At 30.8% G+C, this 19,998-nt stretch overlaps 1 long non-coding RNA gene across 1 annotated transcript; it reads left to right on the plus strand.

The window, feature by feature from the left end:
• Positions 1-1,579: 1,579 nt before the first annotated feature.
• Positions 1,580-13,430, plus strand: LOC127856965 (uncharacterized). The gene is made up of 3 exons (XR_008038269.1): positions 1,580-1,692; positions 12,735-12,780; positions 13,184-13,430. It is a non-coding gene; the product is annotated as an uncharacterized LOC127856965 (long non-coding RNA).
• The last annotated feature ends 6,568 nt before the right edge of the window (positions 13,431-19,998 follow it).

Below are 19,998 nucleotides of genomic sequence, written 5' to 3' on the forward strand. Positions count from 1 at the left end.
CTGATTATTTGCCGTAAGAATGTATTTTGTTTTCTACGCAAACAGTATTATGTCGAAGTATATGAACGCATTCTCGTTATGGTGTCAGATTAAATATCGTCATATAAAATGTAACGACATATAATAAATGTAAATTTTATGATAATTTTTAATATAAAAATAGAACAAACGTAAAACATATTCACGCAAAGTGTAAATTGACTTGATTCACTACTTATTTCTCAATAAATAGTAACATCTTAGAATTGTTGCTCTCATTTGTACGAAATCTATCGCCCTGTTCTTATGTAATATGCATACACTATACGCCTGAACACATATATGGTAGTCAAAAAAAAATGCATGTAGGAATATATACATTTTATTATAATAGTTTATTATTTTGCTTGCATGAACAAACGGATACTTTCTATGTGTGAGTATTTCCAACATTAGGGGGAATTTTTAACAAAGCGCTTTTTAGAACATATTCTGTGGTTGCATAATTTTTCTATTCGTTTATACCCTGTAATCTGTTCAGGACCATGTTTTATGATCAGAATGCATATACCGTTTTCTAAATATGCATTCATTATATAATATTATTGCATAAACTCTATCTATAATGCCCTCTGGCGGGGTGCAGAAACTTGGCAAATAGATGGCTTGAACGGGAGAAATCGTGTATTAACAATACGATTCACGTGCCGTTCAAGCGCTGTTATGTGTTTTACATATCCATAATCTGGTCTACGCGCAGTTACTTCCCTTCTCCAGCCTTCGACGACTTTCCAAGCATAATTGGGGAACTGAATAAGCACCAGTTTCCTCATGCATGCAGGGATAATGACGATTTCAATCCACTTTTCAAGTAACTTGTATACCATCTGCACTCTCTTGACATCAGCTTTATTGTATTGGCAACGTCATTGAAGTTAAGGTTATTTACTCAACACTTTCAAAAGACTATGCTCAAAATGTAAGTGTTTATGTACCTTCAACGTTCCTGCTGTAAATTCCAAAATAATTCCTCATTTCTTACTTTACGCTGCTGCATTTCAACTTTGCATTAATCCACTGTTTAAACACATTTTAAATCGAAAGCTGCCTATCCGAAAGTAAAGCCTCGTCATTTCGGATGATCACCGAGTGAGGCATATCTAAAACACAACCTTGAACTGTATTTAAATAATCGAATTATTTTGTCGATGTCGAATGAACAAAATATTGTTTTCAATGTTATTTAAAATTATTTTGGTATGTGTGATTTGTTTATGCAATAATAGCGAAAATACACATTTCTCGGACATGATCATCTGCCGGCGCTCTCAAAATCCGTTCCTGCCCTCGTGCCTGCGGGCGCTCTCAAAATCCGTTCCTGCCCTCGTGCTGCGCACTCGGGCAGGAACGGATTTTTTGAGCGCCCGCAGATGATCATGCCCTTGAAAACGTGTATTATCCCTATAGTAAAACTCTAGTTGCTCCAGCATTTATTAAGGATAGAAATGTAATATTTTAAAGTACATGTAATCTAAGTGATCATAAACGTTAACACAATTCCAATAGTTGTTACATCTTTTGCATATTTTATTTCAGTTTTCGTGAATGAATAATTATGCATCATGATGGATTTCAACATAGCATACAACATCGTTTGTCCAACGAAAAGGAGTCTGTACTATGGGGATGCCCTTAATACAGCATTAAATCGAAGTACGTGAAAGCTTTTATTTTTGTCGTCGGATGATTTAAGTTCAACTTATATAAATACATTAGTCTATTACAATGCATTTAGAAATAAAAACATTCAACCTGAAATAGAACATCACCATTTAACTAGATTTTAAATTAAAAATCCAACTGCTAAGATGAAATAGTTTATTATTTTTTATGTTTCGTCATATTAATACTGAAATAAATTTGCATAAAATTAATCTTTTTCTTAAACAAAGTTTTTTTTATAATCACATCTGATTATTCATTCTCAGACATCTAGTTTTATTATTATGTACTTTTATATACTTTCCCAGCATTAAGTTGCATTTTATACAGTGTGCAATGTTATGTTTGGTTTTATAAATTCATACTGACATACTGAAGAAAAACAACATATGAAAACAAGAATTTGTGTTGTCATTTTAGTATATTAAGGGCTTGTAGCAGCAATGTGATCACAATTTTAGCTTCTGCTAATTTCTGACGCATTTATTTGGTTTTCTTCTGAAACAGTATTATGTTGAAGAATATGAACGCATTCTCTTTATGGAGTCAAATTATAATAGCTGGACATGACAATTAACGATATATATAAATGTAGATTTTATGATTTTATTAAACACCCAACAGAAAACAAACATCAACATATTCAACACATATTGTAAATTGTCTTCATTCACTACTTACATGTTCTCCATAAATAATTTCATCATAGCATTGTAACTCTCATTTAAACAAAATACTGATTCTGTTATCGAACTACTCTTATGTGATATGCATAATAGTTACGCCTGAATATACATACATGTACATGGAAGGCAAGTAAATAAACTTGTAGGAATATATACATTTTACCGTAATAGTTTAATTATTATGATTGCATGTAATTTACACACTCACTCTGTCTATGTCTGTGTACATCCAGCATTAGTGGGATTTTTAAACAAAGTGTTTTGTGAAGTATACTAATGTAAAACTTCCGCTGCTCCAGCAGCTCAGCATTCCCATCAATAACTTTTAAAACATATTATGGGGTTGCATACTTTATGTTTACACATGTACACCCTGTAATCCATTCAGGACCATGTTTTTTGTTCAGCATGCCTATAACGTTTCTCTCAACATGCTTTCATTATGTAAGAGTAAAAGTCTAGTTGCTTCAGCGTTTATTTAGGATAGACATGTTATGATTTAATGTACATGCAATTTTTGATAATATGCGTTAACATAAATTCAAAAGTTGTGATATCTTTAATTATATTTATTACCGTTTTCTTGCATGTTTAATTATGTACCATGATGGTGTTCAGCATAGCATACAAGTATTTCTCCAACGAAAAGGAGCCTGAACTATGGGTATGGCCTTAAATCAGCATTAAGTGGAAGTACATGAAAGCTTTTATTTGTGTCGTCTTTCAAAACATTTTCGTGGGGTTTTATAACTTTTGTGCGGTCGTGTATACCCTGTAATCCCTTCAGGACCATGTTTTATGTTCAGCATGCATTTAACGTTTTTTAAATATGCCATCATTATATAAGAGTACAACTCTAGTTTCTCCAGCCTGTATAAAGGATACAAATGTTATATTTTAAAGTACATGTTATTTCTGATCATGTACGATAACACAAATCAACAGATTTGATAACTTTTATATATTGTATTACTGTTTTTGTGAATGTATATTTACGTACCATGCTGGGTTTAAGCATAACATACAAGTACAGTCCAACGTAAAGGAGGCCTTACTATGGGTTAGCCCTTTAATCAGCATTAAGTCGAAGTACCCGAAAACTTTTTTGTTTGTCGACGGGATAATTTATGTTCATGTTATAAAAAGAAATAAATCTAAAACAATAATTTTGGCTTCAAAAACGTGTACACCTTACATTGCACATTTCCATATAAAAAGATGCAAAATTAAAAATCCAACTGCTGTTATTTTTATGTTCAGCATGCCTATATCGTTTTCGCAATATGCGTTAATTAAAAAGGGTAAAACTCTTATTGCTCCAGCGTTTATTTAGGAAAGAAATATAATGTTTTAAAGTACATGTAATTTCTGATTATGTATGTTAACAAAATCCAAAATGTTGTTATATCCTTTATTTATCTTTTAACTGTTTTCGTGAATGTATAATTATGTACCATGATGGATTTCAGCACAGCATACACGTATTTGTGCAAAACGGAGCCTGTACTATGGATATGCCCTTAACTCGGCATTAAGCAGAATAATATAAAAGCTTTCATTGTTAAAGATCTCAATAATTCAGGGTTGATTTATACATAAACATATATATATAACAACTATTTGTGGCAACAACACCGAATACAAAACATAAAGCATTTCAACATTTGAAGATATGTCAAATTAAAATCCGATTACAAAGCTGTTTGTTTATTTTAATGTTTCGTCTAATGCAAACTAAAATTAATTTGCAAGCATTATTTTTTCAACAAATGCTTTCTATTACAATCATATTTGTAATCACAGATGTCGGGAAGACAGCATCGCCAAGTATCTAGTTCATAATTAGATCTGATAAGTCATACTCAGACGGATAACTTTTTGTATATATTTTGCAGAGTTTTCAGAATTAAGTTGCAGTTTTACCTAGTGTACAATGTTAGGCTTGGTTTGTTCATACGGACTTGCTTGAGGAAAACAATATCCTTACACAATTTTTTTACCGACAATATTATAGAGTAAGCACGTGTTTCAGCAACGTGATCAAAGTTTTAGAGTCTGCAAATTGAATTGATGTATTTAATTTGGTTTCCCCTAAACCAGTATTTTGTCGAAGTATATGAACGCATGCGCCTATATTGTCAAAAATCAATTGATGTTACATTATCGATATATGATGAATGTACATTTTGATTTATGATGTTATGTTTAGTAACAGACAACACACATGCACACGTTTACGCATATTTCAAATGGACTTGAAACAATACTTATTTTTTTACTACTTTAATAATATCGCTTCAATGGATGCATTTCTTTTATCTATTTTTATTCATGTTAAGTATTGGGAGGGAATTTTAAATAAAGCGCTGATAAAAGTTTTGCTCCAATTTTGTCTCGTATTTTGTAATGTTTACATCGCAGCTTTCTGTTCAGGATTTTGGTCTATTACAGTGGAGAGCCAGCTCATTCGTGAGAGTTTTCTAAAGGTATCATGATCTTTTAAAAAACATAAGTATTTTTCAGTAAAGTGCAACCGCGCTTTTGTAATATGAAGTCCCCACACTGATCCGACATTTGTCTAGCCGTTCAAACGCGCGATTGCACTTTACTGAAAAAATACTTATTTGTTTAAAAAGATCATAAAACCTATAGAAAACTCTCACGAATGAGCGGGCTCTCCACTTTATCCCATTAAAAATGGTGAAATATTTAAAAAGAGATCCTTAAAAATAATAACTGGGTCGCGCTTTATTCTCCCAACACAGATCCGAAAGAGTCACGTGGTATAGGCACTGTGTTAATGCTATTTAAGCGTCATACTGATACAACACATATTAAGATTTATTTCGTTAATATCAATAAAGTCATTTAAACATTTACATTCATGATATTTATTCCTGTATTTAAGGATATACATTAAATGTTTATAATTAATTTTTGAAAATGTGGGTCAACAATATTCTAAATGTTTATGATTTGTTACCGTTAACGTAAAAGTATTTGCCCAACAAAAAGAAGCCTGTGCTGTGAGTATGGCCTTAAAACATAATTAAATCCTAGAATCTGAAAGCTTTCATTTTTGTCGTCCGAATAATGCAAGGTCAATTCGCATCAAGAAATCAAAAAATATAAGAACGATTGTGGGAAAAGGACCGAACAGAAGTAAAATAGCACTAAACAATTTAAACAGATGTAAATTTAAAATCCAACCGTAAAGTCGAAATAGTTTTCTTTGTTTCGTCTTATGCATGTTTACATAACTTTACAACCAAACCTTTCTTATTTGTATTTTCTATTTGTACAAAATATTGGTTTTGATATCACCTTATTCTTATGCAATAAGAATTGAATAACCGGCAAGGTTATACAAACGCATGTTGAAAAATATATACTGCCTTACTAGTTTAATAATTTCGCTTGTATGGACGCACTGCTTCTTTCTATGTTTATGCATTTAAAACATTTGGAAAAAAAACTAAACAAAGCGCTTGCTGCAGTTTACTGCAGTTTTGTCGTGTAATTGTAATGTTTTGCATTTCAGCTTTCTGGTCAGGCAATTTATCACTTCCCTCACACGGACTAGTTACAATGAAGTAGGGATTGGTGTTCTGAAAATATTTCTAGGGAGGCATAATATTTGTTTACACGTTTATACCCTATAATACAGTCTGGACCAAATGTAAGGTCCAGTATGCGTTATAACAAATTTAAACTACCACTCTCTAGTTGCTCTAGCGTTTATTTATGATTGTCATGTTATGTTTAAAAGTACATGTAATTTCGTATCATGTACGTTAGCAAAATTCTAAAAGTTGTGAATTTTGTTTAATATATGTATAACCATTTTCGTGAACGTTAAATAATGTACCATGATAGATTTCAGCATAGCATAACAGTATTTGTCGAACGAAACGGAGCCTGTACTATGGGTATGCCCTTAAATCAGCATTAAGTCGAAGTACCTGAAAGCTTTAATATTTGTCGTCGGATAATTTAAGTTTAATTTATATAAAAAAATTAGTCAATAAAAAATAATTCGGCAAATCATATGATCACACCTTCAATATCACATTACCATTTAAACAGATGCAAAATTTAAAATCCAATGGCTTAGTTGAACTAGTTCATAATGTTTAATGTTTCCATATATTAATATTGAAATAACTTTGCATAAAAATAAATCCTTTTCTTAAACAAATGCTTTCTCTTATAATCACACGTGAAACACCGATGTTGGGAAAATAGCATTGTCAACAATCTATGTCATAATTTGATCTGATTATTTATTCTTGGAGAGATAGCTTTATTTTTATGTATTTTTATATACATTTCCAGAATTAGGTTACCTTTTCCACATTGTGCAATGCTATGTTTGGTTAAATTCAGTCAAACTTGCAGGAAGAAAAAAGTATCAATACAAAGTGTTGTGTTGGAATTTTATTATATTAAGCGCTTGTCGCAGCAATTTGATCTACGTTTTAGCTGCTGCTTATTTCTATGATGCATTTAATTGGTTTTGTACTAAAACAGCATTATGTCAAAGAATATGAACGCATTCTCGTATTGGTGTCAAACTAAAATATATCGATATAACAATTAACGATATATAATAATGTAGATGTTATGATGTATGTTGTATAAAAAGAGAAAATCATCAACATATTCACGCATATTGTAAATTGACTTGAAACACTTCTAATGTGTTTTCGAAAAATATTAACCTCATAACAGTGTAACTCTCGTTTGTACGAGAATCTGATCCTGACATCGCCGTATTCTTATGTAATTTGCATACAGTGTATGCCTGAATAAACATATAAGGTATTGACATAACAACGCATGTTAGAATATATACATTTTACCATTATTGTTTATTGTTTGCTAGCGTATACTCTGTTATCCATTCAGGACCATGCTTTATGTTCAGCATGCCTTTAACGTTGTTATGTTTTACCGCACATGTAATTTCTGATCATGGACGTTAGCAAAATTCACCAGTTGTGATATCTTTCATACTATTATATTTCATTACCGTTTTGTGAATGTATATGTATGTACCATGCCGGGTTTCAGCGTAGCATACAAGTACTTGTCCAACGAAAAGGAGGCTGTACTATGGGTATGTCCTAAAAACAGCATTAAGTCGAAGTACCTGAAAGCTTGTTAATCGTCTGATAAAATTTATATAAAAATAAGTCCTCAGCAATGATTTAGGCAACAAAAAGTACATACTTTAAATAGTACATCACCATTTAAACACATGCAATAGTTAATCAATGTTTATGTTGAGGCATATGAATACTGAAATTACTTTGCATAACCATACATCCTTATCTTTAACAAATATTTTCTCATATAATAACATGTGTACACACAGATGTTGGGAAAGTAGAATTGCCAACAATCTAGTTTATAATATTATCTGATTCTTTTATACTTAGACGGATCGCTTCAATTTTATGTATTTTATATACATTTTCAGCATTAGGTTGCATTACTCACACTGTGCAAAGCTATGTTTGGTTTTATTCATTCGGACTTGCTGGAACAAAAAAAAAGTATCAATAAAAAATTGTGTTGGCATTTAGGGCTTGTTGCAGCAACGTGATCAAGGGTTTAGCTTCTGATAATTTCTTTTATTGATATATTTTTATCTGAAACAGTATAATGTCGAAGTATATACACGCATAATCTAAATATGTCAAACTCAATATCTTCATATAAAATATAACGATATATAAAGAATGTAGATTTTATTATGTATTTTTTTATAAAAACACAAACAAAAAATGGTTAACATATTGACCTATATTTAAAATAGACTTGACTCACTACTTCTGTGTTCTGGATAAATATTAACCTTATAGCTGAGCATTGTAACTCTCATTGCGCGAAATAATGATTTTGATATCGCCTTATTGGTAAGTAATGTGCATACAGTGTACGCTTGGATATGCATACATGTTAAGCAAATAAAAAACGTATGTAGGAAAATATATTCATTTTAGCATAATATTTTAATTATTTTGCTTGCATGGACAAACTGATTATTTCCATGCGTGTGTATTTCCAGCACTTGGGGATTTTAAACACAGACCTTTTTTAAAACACATGCCAGGGGTTGCATAACTTTTGTTTATACGTGTTTACCATGCAATCCATTCAGGGCCATGTTTTATGTTCAGCATGGCTATATCGTTTTCTAAATATGCGTTCATTATATCAGAGTAAAACTCTGGTGCTCCAGCGTTTATTTATGATAGAAATTAGTACATGTAATTTCTGATCATGTAAAGATTCCTAAAGATGTGATATGTTATATTTATTTTATTACCGTTTTCGTTAATGTATACTTATGTACCATGATATTGTCAGCATAGCATACACGTAATTGCCCAACGAAATGGAGGCTGTACTATTGGTTAGCCCTAAAATCAGCGTTTTGTCGAAGTACCTTAAAAATAATTCAAAATACAAATCCAACTGCTTAGATGAAATATTTTATTAATATGTATGTTTTGTCATATACATACTGTAATAACTAAGCATAACAATAAATCCTATTCTTAAACAAATGCTTTCTAGTATAATCACATTTGTAAATACATATGTTGGAAAAGTAGCCTTGCAAACAATATAGTGCATAATTGTATCTGTTTCTTTATACTTAGCAGTATATTTATTAATGTATTTTATATATATTTTCATGTTTGGTTTATTCATTCGGACTTGCTGGAAGAAAAGAAAGTATAAATAAAAAGTTGTGTTATGTCTTTTTGTATAATAAAGGCTTGTTGCAGGAACGTGATCAAAGTTTGAGCTTCTGATAATTTATTTTATGCATTTAATTTGTTTTCTACTAAAACAGTATTATGTCGAAATATCAGTACGTATTCTCTTGATGGTGTCAGATTAAATATCTTCATATAAGATTTAACGGTATATAATACATGTAGATGTAATGATGATTTTTTTAAAATAAAAATCAAACAGAAGAAAACGTGGCATATTCACGCATATTGTAAATTGACTTGATTCACTGCTGATGTGTTTTCTATAAATATTAGCCTTATAGCATTGTAACTCTCATTTGTACGAAATACTGATTCTGATATCGCCTTATTCTTATGTAATATGCATACAATGTACGCCGGAATACACATATATTGCAGTCAAATAGAACCGTTGTAGGAATATATACATTTCACCATAATAATTTATTATTTCGCTTGTATTGACAAACGGATTCTTTCGATGTGTGTGTATTTCCATCATCAGGTTGATTTTTAAACAAAGCGCTTTTTACAACATATTCTGGGCTTCATAATTTACGTTAACACGTGTATACCCTGTAATCCATTCATGTTTTATGTTCAGTATGCCTATATCGTTTTCTAAATATGCGTTTATTATATAAGAGAGAGAAAAACTCTTGCTCCAGCGTTTATTTAGGATAGAAATGTTGTCGTTTTAAGTACATTATTAGATCTGCTTATTCATTCATAGAAAGATATTTTTATTATGTATTTGTATATACATTTCCAGCAATAGGTTGCATTTCCACAGTGTGCCATTGCTGGAAGAAAAAACAACAACAAATGAATACAACGTTTTGTGCTTTCATTTATTTGTATTAAGGGCTTTTTGCAGCAATATTTTAGCTTCTGATTATTTGCCGTTAGAATGTATGTTGCTTTCTACGCAAACAGTTTAATGTCGAAGTATATGAACGCATTCTCTTTATGGTGTCAGATTAAATATCTTCATATAAAATGTAACGACATATAATAAATTTAAATTGTATGATGTTTTTTTTAAATAAAAAAAACAGAACAACGTAAACATATTCACGCATATTGTCAATTGACTTGATTCACTACTTATATCTCGATAAATAGTAACCTCTTAGCATTGTTACTCTCATTTGTACGAAATATATCACCCTGTTATTATGTAATATGCATACAATGTACGCCTTAACACGTATATGGTAGTCAAATAAAAATACATGTAGGAATATATATATTTTACCACAATAGCTTATTATTTCGCGGGTATGAACAAACGGATTCTTTGTATGTGTGAGTATTTCCAGCAATAGGGGGAATTTTAAGCAAAGCACTTTTTCGAACATATTCTGCGGTTGCATAATTTGTCTACTCGTTTATACCATGTAATCCATTCAGGACCATGTTTTATGATCAGCATGCATATACCGTTTTCTAAATATGCATTCATTATATAAGAGTAAAACTCTAGTTGCCCCAGCATTTATTTATGATAGAAATGTCATGTTTTAAAGTGCATGTAATCTATGTGATCATGAACGTTAACACAATTTCATAAGTTTTGATATCTTTAAGGGGGCCTTTTCACAGATTTTGGCATGTTTTGAAGTTTGTCATTAAATGCTTTATATTGATAAATGTAAACATTAAATTTTAAAAGCTCCAGTAAAAAATCAAAAATAAAATTTAAAAAAGGAAACAAAAGTAGCCCGCAGCAGGGCTCGAACCAGTGACCCCTGGAATCCGTAAGTAAAAATGCATTAGCCAACTGAGCTATCCTGCCAATCATACATAATATGCGTATTTTATACCTTATATAAGCAATCTTCGTAGTTTTACAAATTTAAACGACAACAAGAGACCTCTCCAAATTATTCAATCGTTTCGCGTTGCAACGCTTTATAATTTTAAGGTTTTTAAATCGTCAAAAGATGCATATTATGGCTATATTGGACCGTGGCAAATGTTCAGTAATACTGTTTCCTCACAAATATCATAACTTAACCGAACATTTGCGAATCTGAAACAACTTTTTTCAATTTTGTCAATTTACCAAACCGTGAAAAGATCCCTTTAATATATTTAATTTCAGTGTTCGTGAATTTATAATTAAGAACCATGATGGATTTCAGCAAAGCATACAATTATTTGTCCAACGAAAAAGCGTCTGTACTATGGGTATGCCATTTACACAACATTAAGTCGAAGTACGTAGAAGCTTTTATTTTTGTCGTCGGATGATTTAAGTTCAATTTATATAAATAAATAAGTCTATAACAATGCATTTAGAAACAAAAACATTCAACCTGAAATAGAACATCATCATTAAACTAGATGTTAGATTAAAAATCCAACTGCTTAGATGAAATAGTTTATTAATTTTTATGTTTCGTCATATTATTACTGAAATAACTATGCCTACATATTTATTTATTTTCTAAACATTTTTTATCTCTATTATCACAGGTGTATCACAGGTGTAAACACAGATGTCAAGAAAATAGCATTGTAAACAATCTAGTTCATAATTACATCTGATTATTCATTCTTAGACAGTTTTATTAATAAGTTCTTTTATATACTTTCCCACATTTTTATCACAGTGTGCAATTCTATGTTTGGTTTTATAAATTCATACTGACTGGAAGAAAAACAACATATAAATACAAAGTGTTGCGTTGTCATTTTATTACATTAAGGGCTTGTAGAAACAATGTTATCACAATTTTAGCTTCTGCTAATTTCTATAACGCATTTATTAGGTTTTCTACTTAAACAGTATTATGTCGAAGAATATTTACGCATTCTCTTTATGATGTCAAATTATAGCTGGATATGACATTGAATGATATTTATAAATGTAGAATGTATGATTTTATTGAAAAAAAAACAACAGAAAACAAACGTTAACATATTCACGCATATTTTAAATTGTCTTCATTCACTTCTTACATGATCTCGATAAATAATTTCCTTATAGCATTGTAACTCTCATTTGAACGGAATACTTATTCTGATATCGCCCTACTATTATGTAATATGCATAACGGGTACGCCTGAATATACATTCATGTACATGGTAGGCAAATAAAACACCTGTAGGAGTATATAAATTTAATTATTATGCTTGCATGTAATGTACGCACTGACTTTGTCTATGCCTGTGTTTATCCAGCATTAGTGGTAATTTTAAACAAAGTGTTTTGTGAAGTATACTAATGTAAAACTTCCGCTGCTCCAGCAGCACAGCATTCCCATCAATAACTATTTAAACTTATTCTGGGGCTGCATACTTTATGTTTACACGTGTACACCATGTAATCCATTCAGGACCATGTTTTTTGTTCTGCATGCCTATAGCATTTTCTAAATATGCGTTCATTATATAAGAATACAACTCTAGCTGCTCCAACGTTTATTTAGGATAGACATGTTATGATTTAATGGACATGTAACTTCTATTAATGTACGTTAACAAAATTCTTAAAGTTTTGATATCTTTAATTATATTTATTACCGTTTTCGTGCATGTTTAATTATGTACCATGGTGGTTTTCAGCATAGCATACAAGTATTTGTCCGACGAAAAGGAGCCTGCACTATGGGTATGCACTTAAATCAGCATTAAGTCGAAGTACCTGAAAGCTTTTATTTTTGTCGTCGGATGATTTAAGTTGAATATATATATATATATATATTAATTAGTCTATTACAATGAATATGGCAACGAATATGTACAAACCTTCAATATCACATCACCATTTAAACAGATGCACAATTTTAAAATCCAACTGCTTCGTTGAAGTAGTTTATTATTTTTTATATTTCGTCATATTAATAATGAAATAACTTTTCATACAAATTAATATTTTCCTTAACCAAGTGCTTTCTCTTATAATCACATGTGTAAACACACATGTTGAGAAAGTAGTATTGTCAACAATCTAGTTCATAATTAGATCTGAGTATTCATTCTTTGACTGATTACTTTATTTTTATGTATTGTAGATACATTGCCAGAATTAGGTTGCATTTTCCAAAGTGTGCAATGTTTTGTTCAATACATTCGGACTTGCAGGAGGAAAAAAAGTATCAATACAAATTGTTGTGGTGTTATTGAGCTTTACTAAGCGCTTGTTGCAGCAATGTGATCAACGATTTAGCTGCTGCTTATTTCTATGATGCATTTATTTGGTTTTCTACAAAAACAGTATTATGTCGAAGAATATGAACGCATTCTCGTTATGGTGTCAAATTAACATATCCTGATAAAACATTTAACGATATATAATACATGTAGATGTTATGATGTATTTTGTATAAAAACAGAAAAAAACATCAACATATTTATGCATATTGTAAATTTAGTTGATTCACTTCTTATTTGTTCTTGATAGATATTAACCTCATAACATTGTAACTCTCATTTGTACGAAAAACTGATTCTGATATCGCCGTATTCTTATATAATATGCATACAGTGTATACCTGAATATACATACATGGTATTGAAACAAAAACGCATGTAGGGATATATACAAATTCCATAAAAATTAAATTATTTCGCGTGCATGTACAAACTGATTATTTCTATGTGTGTTCATTTTTGCATTTCAAGCATTAGGGGGAATTGAAAACAAAGCGCTATTTAAAACATATTCTAGGGGTTGCATAATACGTTGATTATAGGGTAAAACTCTAGTTGCTCCAGCGTTTATTTAGGATAGAAATATAATGTTTTAAAGTATATGCAATTTCTGATCATGTACGTTTTTCAAAATTCAAAATGCTGTGATATACTTTATATATTTTATTGCCGTTTTTGTGAATGTATAATTATATACCAAATGCGATTTCAGCATAACATACAAGTATTTGTCCAACGAAAACGAGCCTGTACCATAGGTATGCCCTTAAATCAGCATTAAGCAGAACAATGGCTGTTTGTAAAACATGCATGCCCCCCATATGGGCTGTCCGTTGTAGTGGCAGCCATTGTGTGAATACGGTTTTTGTCACTGTGACCTTGACCTTTGACCTAGTGACCTGAAAATCAATAGGGGTCATCTGCGGGTCACGATCAATGAACCTATGAAGTGTCATGATCCTAGGCAAAAGCGTTCTTGAGTTATCATCCGAAAATCATTTTACTATTTCGGGTCACCGTGACCTTGACCTTTGACCTTGTGACCTCAAAATCAATAGGGGTCATCTGCAAGTCATGATCAATCTACCTATGAAGTTTCATGATCCTAGGTGTATGCGTTCTTGAGTTATCATCCGAAAACCATTTTACTATTTCGGGTCACCGTGACCTTGACCTTTGACCTAGTGACCTCAAAATCAATAGGGGTCATCTGCGAGTCATGATCAATCTACCCATGAAGTTTCATGATTCTAGGCGTATGCGTTCTTGAGTTATCATCCGGAAACTATTTTACTATTTCGGGTCACCGTGACCTTGACCTTTGACCTAGTGACCTCAAAATCAATAGGGGTCATCTGCAAGTCATGATCAATCTACCCATGAAGTTTCATGATTCTAGGCGTATGCGTTCTTGAGTTATCATTCAAAAACCATTTTACTATTTCTGGTCACCGTGACCTTGACCTTTGACCTAGTGACCTCAAAATCAATAGGGGTCATCTGCGAGTCATGATCAATGTACCTATGAAGTTTCATGATCCTAGGCCCAAGCGTTCTTGAGTTATCGTCTGACAACCACCTGGGGGACGGACCGACAGACCGACAGACCGACCGACCGACAGACCGACAGACCGACATGAGCAAAGCAATATACCCCCTCTTCTTCGAAGGGGGGCATAAAAATATGAAAGCTTTCATTGTTTGACGTCCCAATAATGCGGGGTCAATTTATACATAAACATAAATATATTTCAACGTTTTTTTGGCAACACATCGAACACTAAATAAATATTATTTCAATACTTGAAGATATGTACAATTAAAATTCCGATAACAAAGATGTTTTTTATTTTAATTTTAATGTTTCGTCTAATGCAAACTTAAATAAATTTGCAAGCATGAACTGTGTATATAACTCTAATATTTAAGCAAATTACGAAACAGATAACTCTTAATATCATTTTAGCGTCATACTGATACAACACATATTAAGATTTATTTCGTTACTATCAATAAAGTCATTTTAACATTTACATTTATGATATGTGTCCATGTATTTTTGAATATAGATTAAACGTTTTAAATTAACTTCCAAACATGTTTGTCAACAATATTCTAAATGTTTATAATTTGTTACCGTTTACGTAAAAGTATTTGTCCTGCAAAAAGAAGCCTGTGCTTTGAGTATGGCCATAAAGCATCATTACATGGAAGAATCTGAACGTTTTAATTTTTATCGTCTGAATAATTCAAGGTAAATTCACATCAAGAAATCAAAAATATAAGTACGATTGTGGAAAAAGGACCTAAGAGAAGTAAAATATCACTTAACAATTTAAACAGATGTAATTTAAAAATCCAACTGTAAAGCCGAAATAGGTTTCATGCATTCTTAAATAACTTTACAACCAAACCTTTCTTATTTGTATTTTGTATTTGGACAAAATATTGGTTCTGATATCGCCTTATTCTTATGCTATAAGAATTGAAACGAGGGTAAGCTTATAAATCCGCATGTTGGAATATATATTTATTGCCTTACTAGTTTAATAATTTCGCTTGTATGGACGTACTGCTTCTTTCTATTTTTATGCATTTTAATCATTGGAACAAAAATAAACAAAGCGCTTGCCGCAGTTTTCTGCAGTTTTGTTTTGTAATTGTAATTCATTGTTGTACTTTGCATGCCAGCTTTCTGTTCAGGTAATTTGTCACTTTCCTCACAACGACAAATTAAAATGTTATAGGGATTGTTGTTCTAAAATTATTTCTAGGAAGGCATAATATTTGTTTATACGTGTATACCATGTTATACAGTCTGGACCTTATTCAAATTCCAGTAAGCCAGATAATCAATTTTAACTACCAATCTCTAGTTGTTTCAGCATTTATTTATGATTGAAATGTAATGTTTTAAAGTGCATGTAATTTTGTATCATGTACGTTTACAATTTCCGAAAGTTGTTATATATCTTACATATATTTTATTACCATTTTCTTTAATGTAAAAGTATGTACCATGATAGAGTTCAGCATTGCATACAAGGACTTGTCCAACGAAAAGGAAGCTGTACTATGGGTTTGCCCTTAAATCAGCATTAAGTCGACGTACCTGAAAGCTTTCCTTTTTGTCGTCGGGTAATTTAAGTTCAATATTTATAAAGAAATATGTCGTCTGCAATGTTTTGGCAACAAAAACGTTTACACCTTAAATAGCACATCACTATTTCAACAGATGATAAATAGAAATAATACTGCTTAGTTGAAACAGTTTATTAATTTTGAAGTTTCGTTAATTTAATACTGAAATAACTTTGCTTAAAAATGAATCTGTTTCTTAAACAAAACTTTCTCTTATAATCACATGTGTAAACACAGATGTTGGGAAAATAGCATTGTAAACAATCTAGTTCATAATACATTGTATAATTATATCTGATTTCTCATACTTAGACGGATAGCTTTATTATCATGTCTTTATATATTAATTTTCAGAATTAGATTGCATTTTCCACTGTGTCAAATGTTATGTTTGGTTTCATTCATTCGGACTTGCTGGAAGAAAAAAGTACCGGTTTCAATAAAAAATGTGTGTTGTCGTGTTGTTATATTAAGGGCTTCTTGCAGAAATGTGCTCAAAATATTAGATTCTGATAATTTCTGTAATGCATCTATATTGTTTTCTACTAAAACAGTATTATATCGAAGAATATGAACGCATTCTCTTGATGGGGTTAACTTAAATGTCTTCATATACAAGTTAACAATACATAGTTATGTAGATTTTATGTTGTACTTTTTATATAGAAAAAACATCAACATATTCACGCATATTCCATATTGACTTGATTCACCACTTATGTGTTCTGAATAAATATTAACCTCACACCATTGAAACTCTCATTCGTACGAATAACTGATTTTGATATCGCCATATTCTTTTATAATATGCATAGAGTGTACGCCTGAATACACATATATGGTAGTCAAATATAAACGCATGTAGAAATAAATACATTTAACCATAATAGTTTAATTATTTCGCTTGCATGGACAAACTTGTTATTTTTATATTTGCGTATGTCCAGCATTAGGTGGAATTTTGAACAAATCGATTTTAAAAACGTATTCATGGAGTTTCATAACTTTTGTTTGCTCGTGGATATCCTGTTATCCCTTCAGAACCATGTTTTATGTTAAGCATGCCTTTAACGCTTTTTAAATATGCGATTATTCTATAAGAGTAAAACTCTATTTGATCCTGCCTGTATTAAGGATACAATTTTATGCTTTAAAGTACAGGTAATTTCTGATCATGGACGTTAATAAAAATCCAACATCTGTGATATATTTTATTTCAATTTTATATTTTATTTTTATTACATTATATTTATTAATGTATATTTACGTACCATGCTGGGTTTCAGCATAGCATACACGTACTTGTCCAACGAAAAAGAGGCTTTACTATGGGTTAGCCCTTTAATCAGCATTAAGTCGAAGAACCTGAAAGCTTTAATGTTTGTCGTCGGATAATTTAAGTTCAATTTATGTAAAGAAAATACGTCTATAACAATTATTTTGGCAGCAAAAACGTTCACACCTTAAATAAAACAACGCCATTAAAAAATTGCAAAATTAAAAAGCCAACTGCTAAGATGAAATAGATTATAAATGTTTATGTTTCGTCATATTAATACTGAAATTATTTAAAATGATCTGTTTCTCAAACAAGTGCTTTCTCTTATAATCACATGTGCAAACACAGATGTAGGAAAGTAGCATTGCCAACAAACTAGATCATAATTCTATCTGATTCTCATACTTAGACGGATATTTTTATTTTTATGTATTTTATATACATTTTCATATTTGCTTTTATTCATTCCGACTTGCTGGTAGAAAAGAAGAATCATAAAACGTTTTGTGTTGTCATTTTGTAGATTAAGGGCTTGTTGAAGCAACGTAATCAAAGTTTAAGCTTCTGATAATATATTTTACGCATTTTTTTTTTAATAAAAGAGTATTATGTATATGAACGTATTCACTTTATGGTGTCCGATTAAATATCTTCATATACAAATTAACTATAAATAATGAATGTAGATGTTATGATTATTTTTAAAATAAAAAAAGGAAAAGGTAAGCACAGTCACGCATATTGTAATTGACTTTATTCACTACTTATATGTTCTCAATAATATAAACCTCATAGTTATTCTAACTCTCGTTTTACCAAATCATGATTCTGATATGGCCTTATTCTTATGCAATATGCATACACTGTACGCCTGAATACACATATATGGTAGTCAAATAACAACGCTTGTAGGAATATATACATTTTTCCATAACAATTTATTATCTCGCTGCATTGGCTAACGATATTTTCTATGTGTGGCATTTCCAGCATAAGGAGGAAATTTAAAAACAAAGCGCTATTTAAAACAAGTCTGGGGTTGCAGAATTTATGTTTACACGTGCACACCCAATAATCCATTCAGGACCATGTTTTTTAAGTATGCATATAGAGTTTTCTAATATGCGATCATTATAAAAGAGTACATTCTAGTTTTCCGGCACTTATTTAAGATAGATAGAAATCTTATTCTTTTAAGTACATGTAATTTCTGATCATGTACGTTCACAAAATTCCAAAGAATTTGATATTCTTTTATATTTATTTCCCTTTTCGTGAATGTTAATTTATGTACCATGATGGATTTCAGCATAGCATACAAGTATTTGTCCAACGAAAAGGAGCCTGTACAATGGGTATGTCCTTAAATCAGCATAATGTCGAAGTACCTGAAAGCTTTTATAATTGTCGTCGGATAATGTAAGTTCAAATAATATAAATAAATTAGTATATAACAATGAATTGGCAAAAAATATGGTGTCACCTTCAATATAACATCACCATTCAAACAGATTAAGATTTAAAACCAACTGCTTAGTTGAAATATTTATTATTTTTTTATGTTTCGTCATATAATACTGAAATAACTTTGCATAAAAATGAATCCTTTTCTTAAACAAATGCTTTCTCTTATAATCACATGTGAAAACACAGATGTCTAAAAGTAGCATTGTCAACAATTTAGTTTATAATTAGATCTGATTATTCGCTGTTGGACAAAAATATTTTAGTATTATGTATTTTTATATAAATTTTCAGAATTAGGTTGCACTTTCCACAGTGTCAATGTTATGTTTGGTTTAATTCATTCGGACTTGCAGGAGAAAAAATAATCAATAAAAAGTGTTGTTTTTCATTTTTTTAATAAAGCGCTTATGCAGCAATGTGATCAACGATTTAGATGCCTCTTATTTCCATGATGTTTTTTTATTTTTGGTTTTCTATTCCAAGCAGTACAATAATTTTATGGCGATACAAAAGAACGTCATTGTCGTAATGGTGTCCACTTGAAAATTATCTTGATATAACATTTAAACATATACAATCATGTAGATATTTATGATTCTTTGTATAAACAACAGAAAAACATCAAACATATTAGACACATATTGTAATTGACTTATTCCACAACTATGAAAGGTTGTCGCTATATATTGTAAATCTCTTTTGTACAAAAACTGATTCTAATATCGATGTATTTATATGTTAATACGTACCGTGTTGCCTGAATATATGTATAATTAACTTAACATTAAA

Source organism: Dreissena polymorpha, chromosome 14 (genome assembly GCF_020536995.1).
Source record: "Dreissena polymorpha isolate Duluth1 chromosome 14, UMN_Dpol_1.0, whole genome shotgun sequence".
Taxonomy (NCBI): domain Eukaryota; kingdom Metazoa; phylum Mollusca; class Bivalvia; order Myida; family Dreissenidae; genus Dreissena; species Dreissena polymorpha.